We start from the raw sequence: 12,074 nt of genomic DNA, 5'->3' as shown, positions 1-12,074 counted from the left end.
AATCACAACATCGCTCTTAAAAATAAAGGTTCATTAAAGTTGTCAATGGTTCTATGAAGATTACACAAAAGGCTCTTTAGATTACTAAAATGTTCTTCACAATTTTTAAAACTTCACTGAACGGTTCTTCAAGGAACCAAAAATGTGTTTTTTTTTATTCCATCACAATGAAAAACCTCTTGTAGAACCATTATTTTCAGGAGTGTTTGTAAAGTATCTGTATTTGTGTTGATTCATGCAGTTAAGAGTGTAAGTAGCGATCTCTATTGGCTTTTGCTTTAATGACAGCAGCTCTTGAGCCAACATGAACTAAACCTGGTGATCATGTTCTCCAGTATGAACTAAGCTGATCCAAAGAGCATCTTGAGCTTCAATGAAAGCAGGAACATCTGTATAAAGAGTCACATGATCAGTTTCACCAATTTACTTACTTGGTTTAGACCAGACCTAAAAATAGTTCAGATATTCACGTTTCTATTTCTGATGATTTAAATCATTTTTAATGTGGCCTCACACTTTCGTGCCAAACTAAATGTCAAAATGTATACAAAAGGGAATTTCAGTCCTGCGAGATAAGATAAATGTGAACTGTTATTCATGATTCATCACTATTTGTGGCCAGTCGTGTGATTTGGAGTAAACACACCACAGTTATCGGTCAGAGGAGGCGGCATGGTGTTGGAAAGTGAGAGGGAGGCTACAGGGGTCTGTCCTGGCTAATCGAGTGTGACAGAGGTCAGCAGAGGTCAAGTGGGGTCAGAGGTCGCATCCTGACTTTGCACTCACTGATCAGTCGTATTATTGATCTAGCTGATTTCACTGACCTCACACTGATGCACTTTTATATTCGACATTTCCACTTTTTAGTTGCCATTATTTGACATGTCCTACAATGAATAATACTTCTGTTTTATCATTATTTTCCCATGCAAAGAAATTCCTGTAAGTGGACTTACTGTGTCTTTTTTTGTTTTGTTTTTTTTGCAGTGAGTTTAATCAGCTAGTGCTTTGGTGATTTTAATTGATGCATTTTAAGTCATTTCATCTTAAGTGTGTTTGTTTGTTTGTTGGCAGAACAGATATTTGACCCAAGACTAACCAGCTGATGTCAAATCAAACAAACATGTCAGAATGAGAGAGTTCAGACAGAATGAAGTGATGCTGGATCAGTACAAAGGACAGATATGAGGGGCTTCGGCTTCAGGACAGAAGCTCGTTAGTGACCCCTGCTGCCTCTGCACTGAGATTGATTGATTTTATTTGTTTTAAACTGTTTAAATCCTTAATACAGCATATTTCTTATTACAGATGTTATTACACTTTTGCAATTCCAAAACTGAAATCAAAGTCTAGCATTTCTCATGTTTGGTGGTGGGCTTCATTCTGTGTCATTCACAAGCAAAAAAATAAAAAATAAATAAAAATAAATAAACATGGAAAAACATTTTTAATTAATTTTTTAAGTTATTAATACTTTATAACTGACAATTATTGTATTTATCATTTAGATAAATTACTAATACTAACAATAATGTTGCAAGCATTGTAAAAACAAATGTAGCTATATACAGAAGCTGTCTTCATACTCTTAAATTGTATACTTGCATGCTTTGAAAAATGTTATTAGTTATGTTTGAGCTTGCAATCTTATTATGCAAATGCTGGTGTGAGCCATAACCAATCATCATTGTTCAATCGAGTGAAGTGCTTCGATTTCAACTTCAACTTCAATAAGTGCACTGTAAGTGCCGTCATTTGAGAAACAGAAACAAATCATATCTCTACATGACGGGGACTGCAGCGGTAAATAAATAAAATATTTTACTAATAATATTCATCAAAAATGATGACAACACAGTATCAAACATCAGTCAGGGGTGCGTTTCCCGAAAGCATCGTTAGCCAACTATGGTCGCAAGTTCCGTCGTTACCAACGTAGTTCAACGATTCGGTGTTTCCCGAAACCATAGTTCAAACGAACATTCGCAAACTGCGTCGCAAACTTGTGTCGTTGGAACGACAGCTCTCCACCTGTGGTTAGAAGCATAGTTCAGTGTTAGTTTGCTGTGTCGACGTCGTTGATTCCGCCGCACCTGGGCTATGTTCTATTCAGAGTTATCGACCCTGTGCCCTAATTCCTTTAGACGATTTCACCATCCACTTTTAATGATTTAAAAGACTTAAAGTTGTGGTTAAAGTTTATTACCAATTTCGCCCTCTTTATTTTTATTACAAATGCAGTTTGAAACTATATAGCAACGCGGCCCTCGCAATTATTCTCCCTTCGAAGTGCCCTCTGAAAGCATTAATCTTGCCGATTGGAACACAGCCGCATCGTTTCGTTTGTGCGAAGAAACGGTGAGTTTGTCGAGTGAGTTATCTTTGTAAAAACATTCCAAAAGACATATTTGTCATATAACAATATTGGTAAAACAGTGTGTTAGAGGTTTTCACTTATATAAAATGTTAACACTCAAATCAAAGTAATTTTATAGTAAATGAATGTACCAAAATAAAGTAACAGAAATGTATAAATATGTGAGAGATTTTGTTGTTTTTACAGAATTATAAAATAGAATACTCTCTACAAATGTGTTTGTGTATGTACGTATATATATATATATATATATAGAGAGAGAGAGAGAGAGACAGAGAGACAGACAGACACACAGTATAGACACTGTTTGCAAAATTATTTTTTTGTGCGTGTTTTTAAGTGTTCATTTAATGCATATCAGCAAATAAACCAAATATTTAACAGATGTTATGTCAGATTAAATAAATGGTTTAAACTGCAATGGTGGCTGGATGCTGCACAGGTGACAGGAGGCATGGGTGAATAAGATATCCTCTGTCTCCCAGCAGCCAGCTATCACCAAAGCCATGCATCCTCTTAAGCCACCTGCAAACTGCAGAAGTGGCCCACACAAAAGAGTCATGTGTGCTTCCATCCCCCATCCATCAGGCCATCACCCACCACCTCCAGAAATTTCCAACAGCATAATAATGGAGTGTAGTTAACAACTGAATTTAAAGCAATGTTTCTTCTTATTGGCCTCTGAAGATATGAAGCCTGATGTTAGAGGACCAGGCAGGAGGGGGCCTGATGTTGAAGGGCCAGACTGGAGGGCCTGATGTTGGAGGCCTGAACTTTGAAGGCAAAGGCCTGGTTGATACACATGTATACCTTCAAGGATCCTTCCATTGCAACAGGCCCCAGGATGGCCAAAACTGTCTCTTCCTCTGTAGGGAGAGGAGGAACTGTATTGATACCCCATCAGTCTTGTTTGCTTCCCTCTTACGTGCCGTAGCCCTCCGTTTTGTCACAATTGCGAAGTCCCTCCATTATTCCTGACTTCTGGGCTTTGTTCGTATCCATAGCCAGCATAATTTTTTTTTGAGTGATTTCTGCACAGATTTTATTTTTGTCAGCATTTGTAATGCTGTTTTGCAGAAAAATAGCTGGACTTAATTATTTTCCCCCTCCTCCAAAAGAACTGCAATTTCATGCTTTGAAAATTGGGGTTTTCGGCTAATTTTCATTAACACATGGCAGAATGGCAAGGAGATAGGAAAAATTTAGCACAATAAGCATCAGGTGTCCACAACAGTACACCACAGTTAAAAAAATATATATTTTTTAAATTGTGGTTAAGTAGCCTATATCAGTATTAGCCTAAGAAATAGTATGTATATGAAATTGTGAAATTATTGACATTGAGATCAGAAAAGAGCACATTTTTATCTCCGTGTGTGTATATAATGTATTGCAGAACAAATGAATGATTCGTTATTACTCGACTCCTACGTAACATCATTTCAAACGCGTAATTCGAGTCGAAGAAAAGATAAAATAAAACCAAATTACTGAAGGTGGCGGAATGTGCTCATGTCTCCCGTCTGCCATTAGATCGAAGAAGAAGAAGAACGACGGCTCAAACCAGCGTAGTTTGAACGATGGATCTGCGACACAGGTAGGCCTACTATGGTTTCGGGAAACAGTAGTGACTAGCTAGTTGATTTCTTTAAAGATACATCGTACTATGGTAGTTAAACCAGCGAGTTGCATCGTTGTACGGGAAACGCACCCCAGATTGTGTTTAAAATCAAATTAAGTTACCTAAAACTAATTAGTAAATTTAATTACATTTAATTAAAATTAATTTTATTAACTTCACAAAAAGAGAACACCAAATTAAACTACTACAGATATTGTTAATATTATCAGTCACTTGTAAAAAAATAATAATAAAAAAATAGATAGAAATGCACTATTTATATCATCCACAAGGTGGAGATGTTGTCCTGAGCATTTCAGATCTTCTTCCAAGTCTATTTTTACTCAAGGACATATTATATTATATTATATTATATTATATTATATTATATTATATTATATTATATTATATTATATTATATTATATTATATTATATTATATTATATTATATTATATTATATTATATTATATTATATTATATTATATTATATTATATTATATTATATTATATTATATTATATTATATTATATTATATTATATTATATTATATTATATTATATTATATTCATTTCCCTAAATTTAACCTTGACACAAATATCTGTGCATTGCTATATATATATATATATATTTGTTATATTCTTATTATTTATACTATTTATATATAAGGTCAGTCAGTACAGTACACGTCTTAGAGGACTTCACAAAACCCATTCTCCTTTAGTTTGATATATATATATTGTACTTTTAGATAATTTTATATTAAATTATATAAATTATATTCATGGAAAAGTTATGATCCATTTATTACCTGTTCACCACTTTTTTTTTTTTTTTTTAACTGCAATTTCCAAATTAAACTGTTGAAAATCTTGAATGCTAGCACAGTAATGTATATTATTATGAAAAATGCACAAAAATGCATTTTTTATATGAAAAAAAAAGTGCCGAAACAAAACTGTGATAACACCAAAGCCATAAATGTAAACATGTTGTGTTCCAAATTTGAGGTTGATATCTCAAATAATGAGCTAAGATTTTTGAATGAGATTTGAAAATGAGTATGATTTTCCAATGAAGTCTGACTATTTTTGTGTTCACATAGAAAGTGCCAAAACCTTTACCAGTTTTTGCACCATTCCGATGAAGTCAAAAATGATAAAAACCCATAACATAACATATTCAGGTCCAAAATGACCAAACAGCACCAGAGGTTTAGATCTGTTGTCTGCCAGAGCCACACAATCCTTTCCTTTTAAACAATTTCCCTTTGATACAATAACCTGATGGCTCTAACATGCAAAGTGAAAAGTATGTTATGGCTTCTTACCAGATATTTAACACTGGATACAAATACACAAGACACATAATCAATAAATGTAGACTTTTATACACCCGTCCCATGGCTATACACCCTCTCTATGGTAAACTCACCCTGTTTGTCTTCTGCTTACAAAGCGTTTGCTCCAACAGTTCACCTCTTCTCAGACCAACCACATCATTTGAGTTTTCCCTAGTGTCACACTTTCCCTTGTGTTAAACATGTAAATGTGTGGACAGAGAGTTCATAACTCGACGCTGAGCCAGCGATACAGTAGGATAACACATGTCCTTTTTCATAGAAATGTGGAATGTTTGCCCAAAATGTGAGAGAAATATAACAGGCACATGCCTAAAAAGCTGTGCAGACGTCCAGAGCGGTTTTGTTTGCACGTGTGTTCAGGCAGTCTCCTGTAGCGGCTCTTTATGGCACATCTGTATTTAGTTTGAGTTTGTTTTATCTTGTGTTTGTCTTTGACCTGTCATCATAAAGCGTGTCCCATCTCTACCTTGAGTGAATTAGTTGAATTAGATTGTTTACACACATTTTCTGAAAGCATGCCTCATATTCAACTCTACACACAAATCCAAAAACACACACACAATGGGCAAAACCCCTCAATGCTCCTGCAAAATGAAACTTTACATTCAAAACAATGTTATTTCTTCTCAAAATGGTATTTTGTTTTCAAATGACACACACAAACCATCATATGAATAGACATTTATAAGAACCATTTGAACACTGATGTGCTCAGTGTAAAACACTATGATGAATGGAAAACACTTATTCTCCATTCATCATAATCAGTGTTACACTTACTACAGACAGTACATACATAAGTGTGTTGTAAAATATTTGAGAATATTGTTTTTACAGAACACACAAATACACGGTAACGAATATATTTAATTTTTCCCACAAAAACAATGTACACAGTGTACATCCCAACCAACACACAGTAGGACATACAGTGGTCTACATACAAAACAACAGAAGAATTTACTGTATACAGTTACAGTAATACTGTAAAAAAAACCACTATGCTGCATCCTCTCTTCTGTTGCGGTCTGGCCACAGCACCTCATCCACATCACAAGCAATGTTTTCCCTGGCCAAGCAGCGGGGGAAATATCGCCTAGCATGGCGATTCCAGCCATGAAAAGCATCAGCTGCTATATCTCCACATGCGTCCTCCATAGCTTGGAGAAGAGGTATACGCGTTTGAGGATTTTGGTCATACACTTTCCATCTCCAGGCAGAAAAAAATTCCTCAATAGGATTGAGGAATGGAGAATATGGAGGGAGATAAACAACTAAAAAGCGTGGGTGGGCAGTGAACCAGTTACGAACCAGAGCAGCCCTGTGGAAACTTACGTTGTCCCAAATGACAACGTACCTGAGCTGCTCTGGGCCATCTACCTGATCTGGTGGAAGGAGTGTGTTGGGTAGGGTGTCCAGGAATGTGATCAGATGGGCGGTGTTGTAGGGGCCCTATAAGGGTAGCATGGTGATGGATGACGCCGTGATGGGTAATCGCTGCACACATTGTGATGTTCCCTCCACGCTGGCCAGGGACTTCAACAATGGCACGCTGGCCGATTATATTCCTTCCCCTCTTTCGTCTTTTTGTGAGGTTGAGCCCAACCTCATCAATGAAGATGAACTGGTGCTCCACTGCAGCCACCTCTAGCTCAAGGACTCTCTGAAACACACATGACAATATCAGAAATAGACATGGAGTGGTCACTATTGTGAAGCTCAATCATTATGATTACAATATTGAAATATGTATAATTTACAGTAATGTATACAGTGTTGAGAGTATGCATCAATTGTGGGACTCACTTGCACATAGTTATGTTGCAATTCTTTGACTCTTTCTGAATTGCGTTCAAATGGCACCCTGTAGACCTGCTTCATCCTGAGATGATTTCTGCGCAAGACACGGTCCAGTGTTGATAAGCTTACCCTATCAATATTTTGAAATATGTCATTGTTTTCTATTATCTTTCTTTGTATTTGCCGTAATGTTATGGCATTGTTTTGTAGGACCATGTTAATGATTTGAGTTTCCTGTTCAGGAGACAGAACACGTTCCCGACCGCCTTGTGTTGGTAAACTTTCAGTTCTGCCAAACAAATACATAGTAAAATAGTGTAAATACAAAGTAGGAATACATTTCCTATATACATGAAGCATACTTTACAGCATTTTTACAGTCCTACAGAACAGGCCACAGGCAATACTGTACTACTGTACTCATTGAATACTGTATTTATATGTAGTACTGCAATTTTCTAGTGAGAGTAGATTTCTTACCTATTCTCATTTCGGAAAGTCCGGATGATGGATGCCACAGTGTACCTGCTCAAATTTGGCTGTATACTCTTTGCCCAGCCTCCCTCATTGTTAGACCATGGTTGACCACATGATCAACTAAAGTGGCTCGGATCTCATCAGAGATTCACTCCTTGGCCTTCCTCGTCCTCGTCCTCGTCCCCGTCCTCGTCCTCGTCCCCGTCCTCGTCCCCGTCCTCCTCCTCCTACTCTCACTCCTCTAGCTCTGCCTCTGTTTCCAATGTTGGCATCCATTGTTCCATTGAAGAGCTCACCTGTTGCCCTTTTATGCTAAAGCTCTGATTGCTAATTGTAAAACTGTGTGACGGGTGTTTGCCCATGTGATGAGTCAGTGTGCATATCTGAATGGCAGTGTGTTCCTTGTGAAAACAAGACATTTTCCGCATGAAAATTGTGCCTAAAGCAGAGAATTGTGTGTAGTGTTTTGAAAAAAGTGTGTTTTAGAACTGCAGTTTGAGTGTAAAGCAGGAATTGCGCTTGTAGTTTAGCAGAATTGGCTCAGGGGGTTGGTGAATGAGTTACATGTTGTGGTCATTGTGTCTCAAGTACCAGAAAATGTGTGTAAACAATCGAGAAAAAACTGTAAAAACTGATCCGTGTTGTTATTGTTAACTATTACATTATTTTTCAATTGCTAAACGATTTCAGGATTAGCCCTGAAAATTATTTGTTCGAATTACAGTATGTACTTTTAGTTTCTACCTTTTTTTCTCATTACTGTAATTCTGTAAATTCAGAGGTGGGTAGTAACGAGTTACATTTACTTCGTTACATTTACTTGAGTAATTCTTTGGGGTAACTAATACTTTTCAGAGTATATTTAAAGATGGTTACTTTATACTCTTACTTGAGTAAATTTTGGGGGGAAAATCTGTACTTTTACTCCGTTACTGTGGGCGACGCTCCTCTCGTTACTTTATCTTAATGCAATAAATGTTATAAATGCTTCAGTTTATTCCAAACGCGCCGTCTACTTTTCTCTGGGCAATGAGCGATGCCCAGTCGCGAATGATTCATTCTATTGAGTCAATTCTGTTCAAAGGCTCGATCAAACCAATTGGCAAACGAGTGAATTGGTTCATGAATCAGATTGAATGAGTCGTTCAGTTCCCTGCCGCACGCGCTGAGCGTCTGAAGTGGTTCACTCAGAGTTGTAACGTTTAACATCAGCAGCGTTGAAAACGTGGCTGGAACTGCATTGAATTGAAAGCAAATCTGCAAAGGCTATTATTTGCTAGCGATGGAGATCCTTATTAGATGAACACCGCGTGTGCTGTCTACTGTTTAAAGGGGTGGTTCGGGATTTTTGACATCGGACCTCATTTTTAAGTCAGCCTGGTTGTTATTCATCAGTGGAGACATTTTTTTTTTAAATTATCCAGTCTTTATATTTGTATAGATAGCCGATGCTAGGCTAGCGCGAGTCAATGGGTATATGTTAGCCAGCCATTAAAAATCGTTTTACCCGCTCCACAGTGCACCAAACGCAAATCAATTATAACACTAGACTATCGATGCAAATGTCCATTGATAGAATAATGTTAGAAATAAAACTTATTAAGATGAAAAAAGTGAGTATTTACTGTGTTGGTGATTGATGCTAATGTTTTTCCTCTCAGTGTGTTCTGAGTGACATTGTGTGTTATTTCACTGAGGGTTGTGTGTAGTGTTTGGCTGCACTGAGTCTGTTTTGAGCCGTGTGTTAAGAGATGTGTTGCTGGGAATGAGTTTTGCAGGTGATGTGAACTCTTTAGCTCAGGTGACTGTTGCTAGTGCAGACTGTAGTTAGAGTTTTGCACATGGAGCTCCAGTTGTGCTCACTGTCGTTTAGCAATCGAAAAAAACTGTAATAATATGAATTAACTAATTCAAAATAAAATAAAGTAAAATAATAAATATTACATGAAAAACTTTAAAAAAGATAAAAAGAAATGCTGCCTTGGCAACTAACTGAAATATAATATGTTAAGGCTGAAGTACTAAAATCACTAAAAATAAAATAAAAATCAATTAAAGCTAAATATAATAATAATACATTATTATTATTATTATTATTAACTAGTTAAATAAATAAATAAATATGACATAAAAAATAGAAATGCTGCATTGGCAACTAACTAAATTTTATGTTAAGGTTGAGGTACTAAAATTACAAAAAAATATAGATACAAATACAAATGACAAAAGGACTTAAGACAAAAATTCATAAAACTTATTCAAAATTAAGATCTTTTTCTTTCTGTATAATAATAATAATAAACTAATTCAAAATAAAATAAAATAATTTAAAACAATACTGGTTAACATGGATGTAACAAGATTTTCATTGTAACATGAAATATTGGTCTATTTCTTATACAAAATTTTCAGAACACTATGCAAAAGACTTATGGACTATTTTTATGATTGTGTGTGTGTGTGTGTGTGTGTGTGTGTGTGTGTATTTGACTTTGGAGCTTCACAGTTAGAATAAAAGTAGCCAGAATGTTCTTTAAAAATTCACTGATTTTTATTTTAAGATGAATTGCTCTTTTAAAAACTGTCCAAACTATTTTCATTCTTGCACTGATTTTTTTACCCCACACAGTTAAAGTTGTAGGAGGGGATTTAACATGACAAATAACTGGTCCTCCTCATATTAGAGAACAAAGACACTGGGATGAGAGTGAGTCAAACATATGTTGAGTAATTACTCCAGCAGAAATGATCTGTGATCCACGTCAGAGCTGCTCTAAAAGCACATTCATTATGAATCACTGCTAATTTGTCTTTCTTTTCCATCCACTGCAATGTCTCCATGCTGCAGATCGATTTGCCCACCCATGGTGCCAAATCAAATAGAAGATACTTAACCATCTCAACTCTATTAATGATGAAATTGGACCAATTTTGGCCACCTAAAATTTTAAGTTTTGTGTTTTATTTACAGCAGTAAATTTAAATAAATACAATTATAATGAAATTAAATGACATATCAAAATGAATTAACAAGCACTAGCACTAATATTATTGATATTGATATTATTATTATTATTAATTTTTTTTTTCTCTCTCTCATGCATTATATATATAATGATAGTTTCACACTTTATGACTTTTGTGTAAGAGATGCAATTTGAATTTCCTTCCTTTTTTATTTTTTTAATTTATTTTTTTTACCTCTCTCTTTGAGTTGCTTTACACAGAGTGACCAGGTGTTTCTAATTTGATTAATTAGCTGTTGTTAAATGAACTGAGACATTGTTTGTAATACACACCCTGATGAAGGCATGTAGCCGCAACGCGTTGGTGTACCTCTCACCATTTTTTAAAAAAGCAAGCCAAGAATGTAATAAAGGCTTTTTAATTTTTTCACTGAGATATTCGAGTGCCTTGGAGTTCTTGTCTTCAAAGCACTAGCACTATTTTCAGTACAGATCCAGATCTCTTCTTTATATGTTCTTTTACCATTCCTCATATTTAACTACAGAAACACTGGCCCTCAGTGTGAGTAAATGTGGGCTGAGGTTAAGGAATGTCCTTGCGGTTTGCTGTCATGTCAGAATGCCTGTTTGGACCAAACCTTGAGACAAGGCGACATGTAACCCCACACACACACGGATGTGTGAATTGAATCAATCGCAGTGGTGCCATCTGGTTTGGCATCAGCTGTACGGCTCTGAGAGTCCAGCTTTGTGAGATCTGGACACATCATTGTGTTTCTAGAGCTGACACAAAAGATGTCTGTTTGCTACTCAACTCTGTTCCCATGACACAGTTTGAACCTTTAAAAGCTGTTGACCAGATCAGCACGACTTATTTACACTGTGCATATCATAGAAAGTAGTCTGTCACTTTTTGGAAAAAATAAAAATGACAAAAGCATACCACAAAATTATGAAAAACGTGGAAACTGAAAATAGAAAAATAAAAGCTCATTCAAAATATTAATAAATGTCAAGATTTCACATTTCAAGAACTCAAATTTTGGTCTCCTCCTTACAAATAAATAAATAAATAAATTTGAAAAGGCTTAGAATAAAGTGCAAAAGATGTTTGAACCACTTTATGATTCTTTATTGTCATTTTGAAGCATTACCATCATCATTACCATCTCACGCAGTTCTGGAATGACAAAAGAGTAAATGATGAGAGAATTTACTTTTTTTGCGTGAACTGTCCATTTAAGTATATACATGACTGACAAACATAATCTGTATCTTTGTGAACATAGTCCATTAAATGAGGCCAGGTCACCATCATTTTTGTTCAGTAGAACACAATTTGCAACTAAAATACGGCAAAGATAGGCTATCCTTCAGATCTAGTTGAGAGAATTGTGGAAGATAAGGATATAGTAAACACTGTTCTGGCTCATAGATCTTGTCTCGCAGGCACACAGAGCAGCCTTTGTTTC

The sequence above is a fragment of the Carassius carassius genome, chromosome 49 (genome assembly GCF_963082965.1).
Source record: "Carassius carassius chromosome 49, fCarCar2.1, whole genome shotgun sequence".
Classification (NCBI taxonomy): Eukaryota; Metazoa; Chordata; class Actinopteri; order Cypriniformes; family Cyprinidae; genus Carassius; species Carassius carassius.
The sequence above is the reverse complement of the archived record's forward strand: the minus strand, read 5'-3'. Positions refer to the sequence as shown.